The following is a 20,470-nucleotide window of genomic DNA, read 5'->3' as shown; positions in this document are numbered from 1 at the left end:
CTTTAATAATTATTTACTTATAAGTCCTTGAACATAAGGGTTGATATGCCTTCTAAAATTTGACAGCTACAAAGATTGTAACTAAATATCCCTGCTATTTACGTAAATTGCTAATTCATCTTTTAAGCTTGGTAAGGACCTGTATGGGTCATAACTGACTCAAAAGGAATTGCTTGAACTAAGCTGCAAGCAAAAGTAAGTGGCAGGAATACTGATTTCAGTAATTCTGTAAAGAAGCCAGTATCTACCATAGGCACAACTAATGTATCAACTAGTGCTTGTGTGTATGAAATGGATTAGACATATTTTCACAGAAACAACTACCTAAGGAAGAAGCAGCAGCAAATTAGAGAATCGCTCATGCCTTAACTGAATTGCTATTAAAGGAATTTGGTCACATTCCTGTCCTTGAAATTAAGTCCTATACCACAGGGTTATGGATTTGGATAAGATTTACAGGGTAGTTATTTCTTATATATTATATTACCAGTGGGTGAAATAGGGGTGCCAGTATTCTCACATTTATTGCTTATTTCATCAGTGGGGGAACTCCAGCCTATGGACCTAATTTGGCTCACCAAAATGGCCACAAATCCATTTCTAGCAAGCTCCACCCAATCTCCAACCATGTGACATCATTGATGTCACCTGTTAATCATTTCAACCTGCCCTATAATTCTCTGCAGTTTTCCTAGTGTTAGACCAGGCATAGGCAAACTCGACCCTCCAGATGTTTTGGGATTACAACTCCCACCATCCCTGACCACTGGTCCTGTTAGCTAGGGATGGTGGGAGTTGTAGTCCCAAATCATTTGGAGCGCCAAGTTTGCCTATGCCTGTGTTAGACTAAAAAAATCTGTATAGTTCACACAATTCTAATGGGATATTGATATAAGTAAGTAAGCAAGCAAACAAATATAATTTATACCCTGCCCATCTGGCTGGGTTTCCCCAGCCACTCCGGGCGGCTCCCAACCAAATATTAATAATAATGAAAAGCACTAAAGCATCAAACATTAAAAACTTCCCTAAACAGGGCTGCCTTCAGATGTCTTCTAAAAGTCAGATAGTTGTTTATTTCCTTGACATCTGATGGGAGGGCGTTCCACAGGGTGGGTGCCACTACCAAGAAGGCCCTCTGCCTGGTTCCTGTAGCTTCACTTCATGCTTTGAGGGAACCACCAGAAGGCCCTCAGTGCTAGATCTGTGTCAGGGCTGAACGATGGGGGTGGAGACGCTCCTTCAGGTATACTGGGCCAAGGCCATTTAGGTATGAACGTAACATACATAAAATGTACGGAAAATACATCAAATTAAAAAAGATCACACACTTGTTGTGCACCATGACAATGGAGCCCCTGGAAGGTTGGCCTGTAGGTCAAAACTTAATCTCCACCCCAGGTTTATTTGGTATGTTCATTCTTCTACCACAGTTAAAGCTCCTTTAAAAACTAACACTTGAAATGCCAAAACCACAATAAAATGGCTAAAATAAAATATATCCTTAAAATCTATCAAAAAGTAAGCAACACAAGTTCTAATTCCAGGCTCACTCCTAGCCCATATTAAAGAAAGCTGTTATTTGCTGCCCAAAGTTGGTCAGTAAGACTGAGATGTTATTCTTTGAAACAAGTTGTCCAAGGTGGGTGCCACCACTAAGTTGTGCTTCTCCTCACCTTCACAAATTTAATGGTGGAATACAGCACAGCGTCTCCCCTACAGATCTTAAAGTGCAAAGGGGCAATATGGAATAAAGCACTCCCTTGATGAAACTGGGCTCAGAAACCTATGGCAGCCAATTTAGCCGAATTGAAGATGTACCGTATTTTCCGCTCTATAAGACGCACCAGACCACAAGACGCACCTAGTTCTTGGAGGAGGAAAACAAGGGGGGGGGGGAATTCTGAATCTCAGAAGCCAGAACAGCAAGAGGGATCACTGTGCAGTGAAAGCAGCAATCCCTCTTGCTGTTCTGGCTTCTGGGATAGCTGCACAGCCTGCATTTGCTCCATAAGACGCACACACATTTCCCCTTACTTTTTAGGAGAGAAAAAGTGAGTCTTATAGACTAGAGCAAAAAAATACGGTATGTTATATGAGCAACCTGCCTGGAGATGGGAACAAGATAAAGAATACTGCATCACTGCAATATAATCTTCAGTAGTACCCCCACATATAGTGCATTCAGATAATATCTTAGAGTATATAGGATGGTGGACAGACCTGCCTCAGAGAAGAAAGATTGTAGAATGGACAGAGACTTAAAAAAGAGAAGAGGCTGATAATGTTAACTAACTGTTATCAGTCCATGACACAACATGAATGGGAGAAAAGGAGGGAGGAAAGAAGACATAATACAGGCAATTATCACCAGCACATGGGTCCTTTTGGACCCAGAAGAAGTTGGAACGGGGGCAAACGGGGTGGGGCATAACGGGGTGGGGTGCACTTATACACTGCTGACATGAATGGGGACTGGGAACAGAAGCCCTGCACAAAATGGTTGCTGCCTGCATTAAAATGGTGGCCTTGGTGTCTGACTTACAGTTGGGAAAGCAGGCATGCACGAAAGCATGACTCACCCCTCAGTGCCAAATATAGGTATATTTTATTATATTTAACACAGAAATGCAGTATTTTATTTTAAGTTGAAAACTTTTTCCATGACTGGAAGATGATATACAATCAATAGCCTCTGCCCCAATTTTTTTTTTTGGGGGGGGAGAACTTATCTTTAATGTTAGTGATTTCACAGGTGCCAATCCAAACTTTTCTCCATTCGTGAAAAAGTACTTTGAAAAGCTTTAATCCCCTCCCCTTCCTTTTCTTTCAGAGCTTACTGCAGGAGAAAGAAATGGTACATTAGGATTGAATACTGTGAGAGGAATTTCAACCTGCATAGCTAAAAAAAAAAAAAGTTATACCAGTTGTCTTGACAGAAAGAAACAAAGGAAAAAACCTCACCTGAAACTGAGAAAACTAATACTGCTATAGATCTATAAAACATTTATATGGGGTTGGGGAGGGGAGCTTGTATTGTTAAAGGACTTTGAATGCCTGGACAGCTACAGTTATGATGAATCCATCCTATTTTTGGAGGTAAGTGAAAATCCAGTGGAACGCTGACCTTTACAGATGCGGGACCTGCAGGAGGGAGAGACATGAAAGACTCCGCAACCATTTTATTTTGCTGTAACATCACGGTGGCAAGCAAACCAAGACAAAAGCAAGAGTGATTAGGTAGACAGCAACCCCCAGATACTTTCATAGCACAGGAAATTGCCAAAGGAGTACAAAAGGCAAAACCTAATGCTTGGATGCATTCCCTAGAGTTTCCCAGCTGCCTCTGAACCAGGAACACGACACTACTGTGCTTGTGTGTGTAAAATATTTTGTTACAGAGCTTCTGTGACAGCGCAGTTCATCGGCTGAACAATTCCACCAATAAATAATGAAGATCTTGCAAAGTTTTGTTCCCAATTTGCGACTTTAAAGCCTGTGCTGCAGTGGTTAGCTGAAGTCGCTTTTGTAGAAACAGCCAAGAATGCAGGAGGTGGGCAGACAAAGTAGTATGTAGATGTGCTCATTCATGTTGATGCAACTGACATTTAAGCCCATTTCTCCACCAACACCTCCTTGCATTTATAGACATAAAAGTTCCCTCTCTGTTCCTTTCTTTTTCCACTGGTTTGCAATGCTCCATCCCCATTTTGTTTCCTCCAACAACTGGCTGGAAGGCAGGAACCCCCTCCCCCCATTCCACATTTTAGTGTTGGGTAGGTGCAGTTAGTGGTGGGTGATGTATATAACTAGGTCAATAGGTTTTGGTCACATAGTATGTGTGTGTGGTAAAGGGAAGAGATGGTGAGTCCCCGAGGCACTGTCAGGTGGGACTTTCATGCAGTGCTTTGTGACTTATGAGATAGGGCATGGATCACTTTGGAGATTTAACCTGTGTCACTTGCTTGGAGTTGTGCGGCCTTGAAGCAGCATTAATCAGGAAAACCTACTTCCACACCTGAATGGGTGCGGCAGGGAGAAAGGGGCAGATATAAAGCCTGATAGCATTTGAAATATTTCATGCTTTGTGCATATTGTATATTTTTTTAAAAAAAGAAGCTACCCTTCTTGGGATCCATGAGATATATTCCTTCTTTCTTTTGTCAGTGTTTGCCTTACACACATATCTAATGGATCTAGGGTTTCCCGAAGTCTCTAATACACCATGGCCACTATGGCTCATCCCAACTCCTATTGCCATCTGTCATTTTCTCCTCAGAATAGCTTCTCAAACACTGACAATTTACATGCTTGCCAGTACTTTAAATAATAACTTGAATTAGTCTCCAATTAGCCCTGATTCACTTCTTCCCTGATTCATCTCTCTTATCAACAGAGAGTAATCAGAAGAGCTATACTGTCATTCTTTGACTCTCAATTTAATTAACAGCAGTTCATCATAAAGATTCCTAAGCAATTTGAGCCACTGTAATTTGATCCATACGTTCACAGCTCACTGCCCTTTTTGCCCTTTGTGCAATAACCAACTGGCCGAGTCTATGGCCTTAAAGTTCTGCTTCATATTACACCATGGATGTTAAACATTCTCCACATATTCTGTGCTCCTGAATGTGTTCTACAATACAACAAGGCATCCAGTTATAATGACTTTGGAATCAGTAGTAAAGAAAGAAAGGGAGTCTAATGTAGGATCTCTGAGGCTTTCCACAAATCACTTTCTTTTTTTTGTTTCAGGCATCTGCCACTCATTCATCATTTATGTGACGTGCTTAAATCAAGTGTCAAAACTTTTTTTTTACTGGAAGGCCTTCCTACTGTATTTCCAGAGAAAAGGAGTAAATTGTGATACAGGATCAACTTACCTCACTGGGGCTGCAGAATATTCCCCTGTACTTGGTCCTAAATCTCTGCCCATGCTTTAGAGGGCTCAGTAGTATTTAGGGAGAAAATATTTGGTGGGAGATCTATCAAGCTTGGCAGATAATTTAGAGTGTAATTCTCATTTTCCAAGAACTGACATTTCCTCAAGGAAATCTGATCCCATGGTTGTACTTATCTATGAAATTAAAAGATGATTCCAAAGTGCATTTTATAAAACTCACCCCACATTTCACAATATACATCCAAATGCAACCCAGATTCTGTGAAAGATGCATCACGAACAATGTGGGCCAAGTTCAAATGAGAAGTTCAAATGAGGATTAAAATGTGTCTTAAGCATGTTACATGACTGCTTCACATGTGAGACAAAAAGTAAAGCTAAACTAAATCTCACATTGGAGCAGTCATACAAAGTTTTAATTCAAATTAAGATATGGCAGTATTGAGTGTATGGAAGCTGCCTTATACAGAATCAGATTATTTGTCCATTTATAATAGTATACAGTGATTGGCAGCAGCTCTTTGGCTTTTCTCAACCTGGTTACCTCAAGATGTTTTAGACTCCAACTTCAATCAGCCCTACCCAGCATGGTCAATAGTCAAGGATGATGGGAGTTGTAGTCCAGCAAAATATAGCACTTAAGAGGTTATGGAAAGCTGCTCTAGGGTTTCAGACAAAAGACTTCCCTGGGCCTATCTGGAGATGCTGAGGAATCAACCTGGGGCCTGCTAACATGCAAGGCAGGTGCTTCACCAATGAACTATGACCCTTCCCTATTCTCAAATAAAGTATCCAGTATATATGAAATAAATATCCCGTAAATATGAAATAGATACGTCCAAATAGGTTTCAAAAGATTGTGAAAATTAGTACCACCATGCCTATACAATCTGTATAAACACCCATTATGCATTTCTTCCATGGGTTATAGCTGATGGTTCTTTTCATGCAAGACCAAACACCCGTTTTTCAGTTTTTCAAGGGACACAACCAGCATTGTTGCAGTTCACCTGGATGATAATAGGTCAGGGCACAGTGACAATGAGATCGGGGCTGGACAGGGGCAGTAGCTATTGCTGCTATCCTGCCCTACCCCTGCACCATTTAATGTAAGCTGCAATGATACCAGTGTTGGGAGAGTGATTACTCAGCACCTCTCCATACCACACCAGTCACTTCTGGACATGTGGTGCTGCAGTGGGTAGATGTATCAGTGAAATTCTGTTTTCTTGCCTTGTGCAAATGGAAGTGTTTCCCTCCTGAGTACGACTACCACTGGATAAAACTCCATTTCTTCACCTGCATTCATAACGTTTAACAGTGGCTGCTATTGTGGGATTCGAGTAACTTTAGATTAAAGCCAGGCAGGTAACAGCTTCCAAATTATTACTCAGCTTCCCCCTGAGATTTCCCTCATAGAAGTGGACCTCGTACTCCTGAGATAACACAACTTTCAGATCACTTAAGAAATCTCTTCCCTCACCAGACAGAATGAAGGCATTCTTTAGTCTTCAGATATACTTAGGTGAGGGAGGGAAATCCTCACTTACAGAGTCTCAGCATTCAGCAAATCCATTCAACTGTCACTTCAACTGTCAACCAACTTCAAAATTACAAGGTCCTTCCCCCTGAATAGAACTTTATGCTAATTAGCCTGCAAGCTTCTTGCACAGACTTAACACATGCAAAACTTTCTTCAGAGTTGTCCCTTCTGCTGAATGGAATACAATATCATTCCTCACAGGTGAAAGAGCTGTGTATATGACAGAGGAATGCTCTCACCCCTCCAGGAAGCACACCTCTGTTTTCTACACAACAATTTCACCTGCATCTCACCTCAGCCAACTCCTCACAGGGTATGGATCCAATTATTTCCTCTTTCTTATTATAGGGCAGCATAGCAGCTTGTTTCCTAGGAAGCAGAACTCAGTAAAATAATGCAAAAGCAAACTGTCCTTAGAATATAGATAAAATGTATTATTCTCAAAGGGAGTGTAGATAACAAGTGCTGTTCTCTGACTGTGGAACCACCTTGTGTTTGTAGGAAAAGAACAAACCTGCCAGCATTGTAGTTGTGATCTGTCTGTCTGCGATAGGGGCAAAGATCCTGTAGCTCTCCACAGGTTGAATGATCCTGGGCCACTAGTCATACTTGTTGGGGTGATGGAATCCAGCAACATCTGGAGGACCTCAGGTACCTCATCCCTGGCTTACCATTTTCTTCCACCCAATTCTCATATGGAAGACAGTATATGAATATTTATACAAAAACATTTGTATGTTTATAAACATCTTAGAGGGTGTCGCCCCCCAAAACAGCATATAATTTTTGTCAAATAAAAATAAATAAATAATATCCTGAATTATAATGGGGTTCACATGACCCCCTCCACCTCATGTTCCTCCATATGAAGAAAGATAGTCATGTCTACCATGTGGAAGTGTATACTGCAAGGAAGGTGCTCTTTGCAGCCTACCTTGTATCCTCAAGCAGCTGGCCAGCAGAGCTCTTTCAAGTGGTCTGGAGGTTGCTGACCTTTTGGGGGAACGACCCAGAGAGCCCTCAGTGACCTGCTGTGACAAACAGGCTTCAGATTTCAAGGCTAAAGTTGTTCAACATGGGGGAAACTAACTGCACAGTCAGTACCATTCCAATCAAAATGCTCAATACCACAGCTTGGGACGTGTTGTTGGATCACTTTCAGTTCATTCAGCCCAGTTGCTTGCATCTCTCTATACTTGATTATGTACCCCTTGGTCACCCTTATTAAAGCTAACAGAAGGGTTCACTGGTTGAGTTGGGAGCATGGTAGAGCCACTCCTAAAAAGCCAGTTCTGGACCCAGTGATTTTGACCAGCCACAAAAAGCTCCTTTATAAGGAAGATGTTGGAGTGGGTTGTGGCAGCACATTGTAGGCATTCATGGATGATATGGATTATATAGATCCATTCCACTTTCTGATCTAAAAATGTGGAAGTATAATGACAGATGCATTACCATTGTCATACTCGTTGATATATTAGGTTAGAATTTCCTCAAATTTATGTAAATTGAAATTCGTTATCAGTAGCTGGTTGGGCTGATTATTCATCCAAAGCAAAAATATACATGTAAAATACACAAACATTTTGATTCTTTTCCAGAGAAAGTGAATTGGAGCGAATTAGGACTGAATGCTTAATTAAATTCAAGTGGTCATATAAGAGATACAATAATCTCCATTTTAAATGCTGATTATTATTATTTTAACTAGAGGATAAGCTACAAAATGATGGCAGGCATTTTTAGTTAATATGCAACATATAGTCTAAGAAATCACTTGCATAAACACAGCTGAAAGACACAATACAATCTTCTCACTTTTTGATACGGAAAGCACCTTGCAGGTACAGGTTGATCTTCATAAACATATTCACATTGTACGTGTCAGGGGCAGCAGCTCCTGGGGGCTGAGCACTTTTGGACTTCCTCAATATTTTTTTAACCAAAAGCATGGAGGCAAAGGATGGAGCTGAGTGTGGTGTAGCTCCAGTAGTTGGCTCCTTCTCTTCCTCCTGCAATGGAGGGGAAGGATGGTCAAAGCAGTGGTGGAACCAGCAGGAGGAGGAGCCACCACTGGCCACTGAAGTTGCACATCTGCCACATTCAGCTGCACCTCCAGCTCCTGCCATTGCCCTCACATCACCCTCGCAAGTTGGCACCTCTGGCATGTGTTATTCTAAAATGAAAACTCAAGAAGCTCTTAGGTTGGGGAGTCCTTTGTAGCTAGTGTAAAGAGGTTGTTAAGTATAAATAAAATAGTTCTTGTAGAGTGGTAATGCAAGCCAGGTTCCATAATATTTTGTAAAGGGCTCTGGATCAAGACCGTCCAGCAAGATCAGAGCCAATGTTTCACATCTTATTTCCAAGAGTGATAGGTTAAGATGCTTTTGAAGGCTTGTAAACAAGGGATTAACATTCCTATAGTTTATATTCAGCTTCTGGTAATTGACAGTATACTGCATCTGAATATGGAAGCTCTTATTATTAATTTGGCTAACCCAGTAGTGGATGGCCCAGCGGGGCTGTGCCACTTACCTGGCCCTCCTCCAGCTAAGGCAGCAGCAAGGTTGTTGCAAGCACAGCAGTGGAGCCAATCTAGTGCTTCTGAAGATATGTTTGCACCATGCAGACTTCACTGCCGCTTTGCCCTGGCTCCTCCCCATCACAGGACACAACAGTGACAGGTAAGCAGTGCTGCCCCATCGTGTCATCTGGTGCTGGGTCTGACAAATTAATGATAAGATCCCCACCACCTCCTCTGCTACTGGTCTAACCCTCTTCTAATGCCACCAGTGCCATTTGTCACCAACACATCATATGATAGTATATTCCATAGGTCAGTTAGAAAGCATATGTGAAAAGTGATGCTTGACCGACAGGCAGGAGCAGAGAAAAGAATGGCTAGGGCCCATAAAATGTTTTCATTCTATTCTCCTATGCCTGAAAGTGGGGAACATACCTGGAGAATTTCCCTTGCCAGTACAAAGGCATTGATATCCCATCAGAACCCCCTGCTTCTACATTTACTATAAACAGGCATGCCAACAATCTGAGACATATCAGCATTATCTAGAATGAGAATACTTAGAATCATCTTTGCATCCTGAGGCCTGGTTGGCTAAGTAAAGTCCGGGGTGAAACTGCAGACAGGAAAATGAATACAGTGGTACCTCAGGTTACAGACGCTTCAGGTTGCAGATGCTTCAGGTTACAGACTCCACTAACCCAGAAATAGTACCTCGGGTTAAGAACTTTGCTTCAGGATGAGAACAGAAATTGCGGTAGCTAAAGTGGTACCTCAGGTTAAGAACAGTTTCAGGTTAAGAACAGACCTCCAGAATGAATTAAGTTCTTAACCCAAGTTACCACTGTATCCCTCTCTATGTTTCTCCATAAATCATTGTGCCAAACAACACCTGCTGAAGGCACTTTGCTGCCTGAGGTGGAGGACAAGTTTCTCTCCTCTCCTATTCCACAGACAAAAGCCAACCAGACTGGTGGCAGTTGAATATTACTCTAAGGCAGGCTGTGTGGAACACAGTTGTTTTTCTCAAATACCTTTCTGCTCCTCACTCTCACCAGGTATTTGCTGCCAGAGTTGGCTGCCACATTCTGCAGAATGGTGACCCCACATTATGCAGTGAAGGACTTTGTAAAGATTTTAACAAGTTCCTGTGAGAGAGCCACATAACCTCTGAAAACCGTTCCTTCAACTTTGTGTATGCATATGCCCACTTAGAAAATAGTAATTCTAGCCATTATAGCTATGCTCTGCTTCCACAGTTGGAGGCAGTAATGCATCTGACTACCAGCTGCTGAAAACCACAGAAAGGGAAAGGGCTCCCTTGCTAAGATCCTGCATGCAGGTTTCCCATAGGCTTCTGGTTGGCCTCTGTGGGAACAAGAAGCTTGACTAGATGAGCTGTTGGCCTAACCCAAAAGGCTCTCTCATGTTGAAAAAGAAATTCCTTAAAGGGATTCAGTATGCTGATACTCTGCATATCATAAAACCCTCTTGTGCCACTCTATCCAATAGCATAAGATCACATGATAGAAGTCATCCATTGACTTCCCACTTGCCATGCACATTCCTGACTGGTACAGGAATCTTCTGGGGCCTTTTCTGGGAATTGCTTAAGTAAAGATTTTCAGCCCATTTTTTAAAAGCACTTTAAAAAAATATGACAATACAGCAACAGTTTTCACCCCCCTCCTACCCAACTTGCTGGAGCCCATTATCTTTCTTGGTATTTTAACAACTTTATAGCTCCTGCAGTGAAGTGAATGAACAAAGGGAAACCAAGCAGGTGCAGTGGTCTGAACTAATCTAGCAATGTGATGAAATGAGCAAGTAACACATAGCAGCACCGCAGTTGGCAGTTTCCAACCTGTTGCCCTAGTGATTTAGGAGCAACTTGCTATATCTTTAGAGTTGTGACTGTCAGTTCCTTAGTTGCCAGTTACACCGATCAGGAATTTTGCAACACATCAGCACGATTTAGCTTCAGGTCACTGGACATCTTTGAATGTTGTTTCAGACCAAAAATCTTGAGCTTGAAAGATTTCAGTTTGGTATTGAGCAGCATTCCTGCTCCTCAACTCTCCCCTCCCCCCAATATATTAGCTTTCTAAAAAAACAACGGTGTTAAGTTTTACGGTTCAGTATGTATAATTCAAGCAGAAAACACAACTTTCATAGTCACAGACCAAATAACACCTCAAAGGGACATTTGTGTTGTTGACATATATTTTATAAAATGTGAAAATTTGTGGAGATCTGTAGATAATAGTGGCTAAAAACTAAAGGAGCTGACATGCTTTTTTCAGCTGCTGCTAGTATTGTATTTAACATGAGAATATAAGAGGAGCCTGCTGGGTCAGGTCAATGGACCATCTAGTCCAGCATCCTATTCTCACAGTGGCCAGCCACATACCTGTGAAAAACATGCACTGAAGCACAATACCACTCTCCCCTCCTGTGGCCTCCAGCAACTGCTCCCAATGAATACAAATTGCTGTGTTGGATAAATAAACAGAACAACTAATATTATGCCATTTTATAAACTAGTTTCGAAATCATTCTGGGTTTCAAAATCAGTTTGCTGTGCAGTATTGGGAGGTGATACTCGAGTGGGGACAAAATCTAAAGCCCCCATGGGCTCTTGAAAATAGTTTCATGATTCTGGGATCTCACCCATAAAGCCACCTTGGTCATATTTGCCAGGCTCCTGTAAGAGGCAACTGGTATGTATATGGTGCCATGCTCTAATTCCACGGCCATTCAACTTTCTAAGTCACTGTTTCACATTTGATTCCTGCTGATATATTTAAGGTTTCTAGGGAAAAACCTATTAGACTGACAAGCTTGAAGTCTGTCCAGTCCTGCTTTACAGAATACAGTTCTCTTGCAATGGGAGAAGACTAAGCTCTGTGCATGCAGATGCAGAGTTAGGATATACAGAAAACTCTCAGACTATGTTCTTTGCCCATTTTGCAGCTTGCAAACAAACCACGACTGTTCATTCTGACCAAGGTCTTTTTTATCATGTGGTTCTTCCCACCCACCCCACCCCCTTAGAAGATTTCAGTGTGCTGAGCCAGGATGCATTGGTTGCTATGGGGCTCAATGAAATCCCTGGGATTTTTCAGTCAGCTTTGCATGAAGCCCTCAGGCTGCCATCAAGGCTGTGGTGCCATGTTCCTGAGTTAATCAGCATTGCCTATGACAAGTTTAAAATCCCTCCCCACCCCCTCATTTATATATGGAAATGTACAGGCTCTCACGAAAATTAAGCATGTCAATTCTGCACTGGTTTATGAAGTAAAAAGAAGAAGAACCGGAAATGAGTTTTAGATATCTATCTAAAGCTCTATATAGAAATGTGTTTTTCTTTAAGGTACAGGTTAGCTAGCAGTTGCTAAGTAACCCTACTGAGCTATAAGCTGGAAACCATTATTGCGTCACCCTGTGTTGCTATATTGTTTCTATGCCTTAATAAGAGAGACTAACATGCATAGCACTTTCTGCATGCTACCACATTCTGTCATTGCAATGAGTTCTTTCAGAAACAGTTCTATCATCTTTTACTTGCAATCCGTGTAATTGATTTGCACTGACCATGTCCTTTCAATAAGCTGACTGTAGCCTCCTGGAAATTAATCCCTTAATATTTCCCAACTTGGGGAAACACTTGTGACTTCGAATATGCCTTCCCACACTACTTGTTGCTTTGTCTAACCCCGTTTCTCCTCCTGTACAATTTGAGAAGCTGGCCAAAAAGAAAGAAATGGCCAGTAGCTGTGAGGTTGAAACTGAAAAGTAGGGGTGAACCAGGGCAGGGGAAAGTTCACATCTACTGAGAAATTGAAGTTAAATGTGTCTTTTAAGAGGCTTTCTGGTATATTAAATGGAGTTATTTTGCATCTGAATTTTACACCAGCTTTGTCGAAGGTGGGAAATAATGGTTGTTGGTGAAATACACTCAGTTCCCATAAATATGATTGGGATAATTCACTTTCTCCTAAACCTATACACCAGAGAGAGAGAGAGAGAGAGAGATGGAAATTGTTTTTTGAAGAAACAAAAAAACCCAAATAAATTTAAAAATCATTGATATTCTTTAGAGCAGAGTCCAATAGAAATGTATGGTGTCAGTATTATACAACATGATTCATTCTTATCAGTCTACTTACATTCTGCATATGCACAACATAAATGTTTTAAGGGTTGTTTCAGAAATTGGAATAGGTAAAACATACAATCCCTTGGTATAAAATCCAGAAGATTTTCGAGAGCAGCAGAGGGAAACTTGTGACCCTCCAGCTGTTGTGGGACTTCAACCCCAGAAAAGCCAATGATCATTGATGATGGGAGCTGTAGTCCAACAACATCTGGAGGGTCATGGGTTACTCACCTCTGCTTTATTTTAGACTAGCAGCCTTATACCTGCTCAGGAATTCTAGGAACCCCACAAAATCGATGCAGTCTTGAAAGGCTTATTCTGCCATCTTGATTTAAATTGGTGTCTAACTGTATCCATACAGCTCCTTGATCTCAGCAGCTATGATACAAAACATGGTTAAAATCATTGCACCATCCTGATTCAGAATGTCATCCAGTTCTACGTAAACACAGTTGAAAACTTTGTTCTTGATTTCATGAACTACCATGCAAAATTCGGGTATGGCATCTTAAAAAGGTGTCCAAATACATAGTGAACAAACAACTTTCTGAAATGTAGGTGCTTCAGTTTTCAGCATATTTGTAATGAAGGTACAGCACCCAAAACTGTATCTAATGTACTTTTGCATTGCTGTGTAAGGCAAGTCCGTAAAGAGTGCAGCTACCGAACTGATCAGAATTTTAAAATAAATGATAACAACAGGTCAAAAGTAGTGTGCAAACAATGAATCAATCCAATGTAGATGGATTGAAACAAGTACATTATTGCTTCTGAGTCAAAATGAAATGGTAAGTTGCAGTGGAACATGAAAACAGGAAGCAGGAGGGTGAGCTGGTATTGATCCCAGCTAATTATGAGCCAAGCCATAATTCCTGTGATTTGAGATCATCTTATAATTAGCTTAGGTTGTCTTTTTTTTTTAATATAGAAGGAAAGGATTAGTAAATTGCAAATTAAAGATCCATGCAAATCGTTGTGAAGCAGCTGCTTCATAAATAGCCATACAAGAACTGAGGATGCAGAATTTAATCAAGAGAACATAGCATAAACTGAGCTTCAAAAATATACCAATGGCCTACAGGCTGTCCAGTCTTCATTCCGGTGCAAGTGAGGCTGATATGGTCCAAAACAGCATCTTATGTGACAGTAACAGAGCACCAATACCATGTTCTGCTCCACTGTCCTTTAAGAATGCTTCATCTGTTGCACTGGTACCATACTCACACAGCACTAAGAAGTCCCTGCATGGAGCCGCCAGGAGCTCACTTCCCTTTTTCAAATAACTCTGATGTTCACAACTTGCCAAAACTTATGTATTGAGACAGAGCTTTGCCGCTCTCTAGACTGTGGTTACATCAGGGGATAGAGCTATCACTGTGCAACTGTGCATTGCATTAAGTCTGCTTTTAAAAGATACAATGGGGAAAATGTTCTTGATTGGCATGGCAGCGATTAATATATCTGTTAAAGGATCTCATAATCCTATGTTGATGAAATGTTGAAATAATAGAAATTGTGTCTCTAGATGACACAATAGTAAATACAGAACTCAATCTGATAATCGCTTTGAAGTTATATTCTGCTAATAAAACCACAAATCTGCTACAATATTATTTATGGTGTGGAGAAGGTTGATTGAGCGGGTCAATGAAGCTAAATGTAGGAAGATGCACAGCAGACAAAAGCGGCTTCCAGCGGCTGAAGAAGGAGCCAAAAGGGTTTTCTCCTGGGTGTGATTCTTGTGGCTGATTAGCTGCTTTCCCTGTGCAAAGGTCAGAGTTTGATCTGTTTGATCCGTCTTTTAGATTTAGGGGAGCTAGTCTCAAACGTTTGTTGAGGGAGACCTAGGTTTTTTAGGGGGGAGTTATTAGTACTGTCTTCACACTTTTTATGATGCAGGACCGCTGTAGCCACCCCCAACAACACGTTCTCAAGATGGAGGGGGAGGGAACAGCTGCAGTCGCCTGCAGTTCCTGCGCAATGCTTGCCATCTTGCCAAAGGTTGCAGGCAGCTTTACATGCAGCAATTGCATGTTGATTGCCCTCCTAAAAGACAAAGTCCAGCAACTGGAGGAACGTGTAGCTACACTCCAAAGAATTAGAGAGCTGGAGCTCTTCTTGGAAGCAGCAGAGCACACCGTCTCCACCAAGGAGGAGACAGGAGACTCCCCTGGGAAGGAGGCTAGTTCACCAACACAGGAGCCCGATATGTGGAGAAACGTGACTCAAAGAAGTAGGAGGCCCAGGGTTCGCTCTGATTGTTTAGAAATACACAATCGCTTTGAGGTCCTCTCCCCTAGCATGGAAGACGAAGAACAGACTCCATTTGAGGATCTCTCCCTCATTACAGTCGATCAGGTATATGAAGATGAGCAGCAAAGTCAGTCCTCAGGGAATGTGCAGGCGACCTTGGAACAGACAGCTCACGGAAGAACCCCGACCAAACCTAAGAGGAGGCGTGTAGTGGTGATAGGGGATTCACTACTGAGGGGAACAGAAGCAGTGATCTGTGGGCCTGACAAGATGTCTCGGGAAGTGTGCTGTCTCCCCGGGGCTAAGATCCAAGATGTAACTGAACGACTGCCAGGAATCATAAAACCCACTGACAAATACCCCTTCCTCTTGGTTCATGTGGGAACCAATGACACTGCAAGCAATAGCCTCCAGAAGATCAAAAGAGACTACGAGGCTCTGGGCAGGAAATTGAAGCAATTAAATGCACAAATCGTCATCTCATCTGTCCTCCCAGTTGAACGACGTGGCCCAGGGAGAGAGGGGAAAATAGTGGAAGTAAACAGCTGGCTTCGCAAATGGTGTAAACAGGAACGGTTTGGATTCTTAGATCACGGACTGCAGTTTCTTGAAGATGGACTTCTGGCAAGCGATGGGCTGCACCTCACAACGGTTGGGAGGAATGTTTTTGCCAAAAAACTCAGAAACCTCATCAGGAGGGCTTTAAACTGACTAATGTGGGGGAGGGAGACAGTGCTCCTGAAGGTAGGAGTCTATCAATTGATGAAGATGATCATCCAAATGTCATAGACCAAATGGAGCAAACAGCAAGCAGACCTAGTGGTGGGAGGAAAAAATCCTTAAATAAGAGACACGGGGGAATGACTAATGGACTTCAATGTCTGTACACTAATGCACAAAGCATGGGAAATAAACAAGATGAGCTTGAGCTCTTGGTACAGCAAACTAAATATGACATAATAGGCATCACTGAAACCTGGTGGGATAAGTCCCACGATTGGAATGTAAAAATGGAGGGATACAATCTATTTCAGAGAAACAGACCAGACAAGAAAGGAGGAGGAGTGGCGTTATATGTCAGGGATGTGTATACCTGTGAAGAGATCCAAGATTTAGAACCTCAAAGCCAAAGTGAGAGCATTTGGGTCAAAATTAAGGGAGAGAAGAATAACAGTGACCTCATTGTGGGAGTTTACTATAGATCCCCAAGCCAAACGGAGGACATAGATGATGCCTTCCTGGAACAGATGGCCAAGCATGCAAAAGGAAGGGAGATAGTGGTAATGGGGGACTTCAATTACCCAGATATTTGTTGGATGTCAAACTCAGCCAAGAGCATAAGGTCAAACAGATTCCTCACTGGCCTTGCAGACAACTTCATTGTCCAGAAAGTGGGAGAAGCAACAAGAGGAACAGCCATTTTAGATCTGGTCCTAACCAATGTCGATGACCTGGTTAATGGGGTAGAAGTGGAAGGATCATTAGGCGCAAGTGATCATGCTCTTCTGAAGTTTACTATACAACGGAAAGGAGCAGCCAAGCATACTAGGACTCAATTTCTTGACTTTAAGAAAGCCAACTTCATAAAACTTAGGGAAGTGCTGGGTGAGATCCCATGGACAGTAATACTAAAAGGAAAGGGAGTTCATGATGGCTGGGAGTTTGTTAAGAGGGAGATAGTAAAAGCACAACTTCAGGCAATACCAATGAGACGGAAACATGGAAGGTGCCTAAGGAAGCCAGGGTGGCTATCTAAAGAACTTTTAACTGAGTTAAGATTAAAAAAGGATGTGTACAAAAAATGGAAAAGGGGGGAAACCACCAAAGAGGAATTCAAACAAATAGCCAGCACGTGTAGACACAAAGTCAGAAAAGCTAAAGCACAAAATGAACTCAGGCTTGCTAGAGAGGTTAAAAGCAACAAAAAAGGCTTCTATGGGTATATTCGTAGCAAAAGGAAGAACAAAGAAACAGTGGGGTCACTCAGAGGAGAAGATGGTGAAATGCAAACAGGGGACACAGAAAGGGCTGAACTCCTCAATGCCTTCTTTGCCTCAGTCTTCTCCGATAAAGAAAACAATGCCCGACCTGAAGAATTTGGAGCAAATGATTCAGCAGAGAAAACACAGCCCAGAATAACTAAGGAGATAGTACAAGAATACTTGGCTAGTTTAGATGTATTCAAGTCTCCAGGGCCAGATGAACTGCATCCAAGAGTATTAAAAGAACTGGCAGATGTGATCTCAGAACCACTGGCAATCATCTTTGAGAATTCCTGGAGAACAGGCGAAGTCCCAGCAGACTGGAGGAGGGCAAATGTTGTCCCTATTTTCAAAAAGGGGAAAAGAGAGGACCCAAATAATTACCGCCCAGTCAGTCTGACATCAATACCAGGGAAGATTCTGGAGCAGATCATTAAGCAAACAATCTGTGAGCACCTAGAAAGGAATGCTGTGATCACCAATAGTCAGCATGGATTTCTGAAAAATAAGTCATGTCAGACGAACCTGATCTCATTTTTTGACAGAATTACAAGCCTGGTAGATGAAGGGAACGCAGTGGATGTAGTCTACCTTGATTTCAGCAAGGCATTTGACAAGGTGCCCCATGATATTCTTGTAAAGAAGCTGGTAAAATGCGGTCTTGACTCTGCTACCACTCAATGGATTTGTAACTGGCTGACTGACCGGACCCAAAGGGTGCTCATCAATGGTTCCTCTTCATCCTGGAGAAGAGTGACTAGTGGGGTGCCACAGGGTTCTGTCTTGGGCCCGGTCTTATTCAACATCTTTATCAACGACTTGGATGATGGACTCAAGGGCATCCTGATCAAATTTGCAGATGACACCAAACTGGGAGGGGTGGCTAACACCCCAGAGGACAGGATCACACTTCAAAATGACCTTGACAGATTAGAGAACTGGGCCAAAACAAACAAGATGAATTTTAACAGGGAGAAATGTAAAGTATTGCACTTGGGCAAAAAAAATGAGAGGCACAAATACAAGATGGGTGACACCTGGCTTGAGAGCAGTACATGTGAAAAGGATCTAGGAGTCTTGGTTGACCACAAACTTGACATGAGCCAACAATGTGACGCGGCAGCTAAAAAAGCCAATGCAATTCTGGGCTGCATCAATAGGAGTATAGCATCTAGATCAAGGGAAGTTATAGTGCCACTGTATTCTGCTCTGGTCAGACCTCACCTGGAGTACTGTGTCCAGTTCTGGGCACCACAGTTCAAGAAGGACACTGACAAACTGGAACGTGTCCAGAGGAGGGCAACCAAAATGGTCAAAGGCCTGGAAACGATGCCTTATGAGGAACGGCTAAGGGAGCTGGGCATGTTTAGCCTGGAGAAGAGGAGGTTAAGGGGTGAGATGATAGCCATGTTCAAATATATAAAAGGATGTCACATAGAGGAGGGAGAAAGGTTGTTTTCTGCTGCTCCAGAGAAGCGGACACGGAGCAATGGATCCAAACTACAAGAAAGAAGATTCCACCTAAACATTAGGAAGAACTTCCTGACAGTAAGAGCTGTTCGACAGTGGAATTTGCTGCCAAGGAGTGTGGTGGAGTCTCCTTCTTTGGAGGTCTTTAAGCAGAGGCTTGACAACCATATGTCAGGAGTGCTCTGATGGTGTTTCCTGCTTGGCAGGGGGTTGGACTCGATGGCCCTTGTGGTCTCTTCCAACTCTATGATTCTATGATTCTATGATTCTATGATTCTAAGTACTTCACAGCACATATTTAAACTACCAAATTCACTCCCATAAGATGTAGTGATGGCCACCAACTTGGCTGGCTTTAGAAGAGGTTTAGACAAATTCATGGAAGATACGGCTATCAGTGGCAACTAACTGATGACTGTGTTCCACCTCCACTGTTGGCAGCACTATGCTTCTGAATATCAATTGATGGAAACCACAGGAGGGGGAAGTGCTGTTGTGCTCAGATCCTGCTTGGATGCTTCCCACGGGCATCTGCTTGGCCACTGTGAGTACAGGATGTTGAGCTAGTTGGGGTATTGGCTCTTATGTTCTTATGAGCTGGCAGAGCAAAAATGACAAAAAATAATAATCTAGCTCCACCCTACCTTCCACCCTTGAGCATAGGAATTTAAGAAGCTGCCTGGTAGTGGCTCTCCAGGATTTTGAAGAGGTCTCTCCCAGCCTTATCAGGGATTGAACCTGGGACCTTCTGCATGCAGATTGCTGCTGTCCTTCCTATTCTGCCCCACTGCTCCTAGTGAGCAGTTCAGATTGTTGCCTGACATGACTACCCCTTTGGGAAGAGCAGTAACAAATGTGAAGAATCTTTGCTAAGCAGCTGCATCTGAGAGTTCATATAAGTAAGCATAACAAACAACAAATAGTATGATACATCATTTGAGAGTAAGCCACACAGAACAAGAACTTACTTCTGGGTAGGCATGCATTGGATTGCACTCTAAGGTTTCAGCTAAGTATATAATATATGGTCAAATTAAAATTACCTCATAATGGCCACTAAAAGCAAGCCACATAAGATTGTTTTCAAAGTTGTTCACTTTGGCAAAGCACTAGGACTTGTGGGCAATCACAAAGAAAGCCTCGTCGTGTCCATGCCATGTGGGCTTGATGCATAGATCGAAAAATTGAGAGGGAACTCCAAATATGGGTAATGTCCTATTTCTAAACAGGTAATGTTCCTCAGTGTCTAATCATTTTACCCTTAATAATGCATCCTGATATTTTACCATAGAAGGATAATGAGAGGAGAGATGTACGGTTCACAACATCCTATAGGCTACAGATGTTGTTGGACTCAACCCTTGCCATTATGGCCTATGGTCAGAGCTGATGGGAGTTATAGTGCAGCAACATCTGGACTACCAAAAGTTTCTCATTCTTCCTCTAGGAATTCTTTTAAAAAAAGTGGTACATTGGCTATCTTCCAGCCAACTAATGAACTATTCCAATAGTTACTGCAATGAATTTGTTTTGTTTTGTTTTGCTGTTTCTGTTTTGCAGTTGCACCTTTGGATTGATTAACAACTCTGCTTAATGCCATCTGGTGACTTGTTAGTATTTAGTTTAGCAATTAGTT

At 42.2% G+C, this 20,470-nt stretch overlaps 1 long non-coding RNA gene across 1 annotated transcript in view; it reads right to left on the bottom strand.

Moving 5' to 3' along the window:
• Nucleotides 1-6,496, bottom strand: part of LOC310677020 — a 53,314-nt gene extending 46,818 nt beyond the window's left edge. Inside the window, exon 1 of the long non-coding RNA XR_014510860.1 lies at nucleotides 6,387-6,496. This is a non-coding gene — a long non-coding RNA (uncharacterized lncRNA). The remainder of the gene's footprint in view (nucleotides 1-6,386) is intronic.
• Nucleotides 6,497-20,470: the final 13,974 nt, after the last annotated feature.

Source organism: Podarcis tiliguerta (assembly GCF_965153285.1).
Source record: "Podarcis tiliguerta genome assembly, chromosome: 4".
Lineage (NCBI taxonomy): Eukaryota > Metazoa > Chordata > Lepidosauria > Squamata > Lacertidae > Podarcis > Podarcis tiliguerta.
The sequence above is the reverse complement of the archived record's forward strand: the minus strand, read 5'-3'. Positions and strand labels throughout refer to the sequence as shown.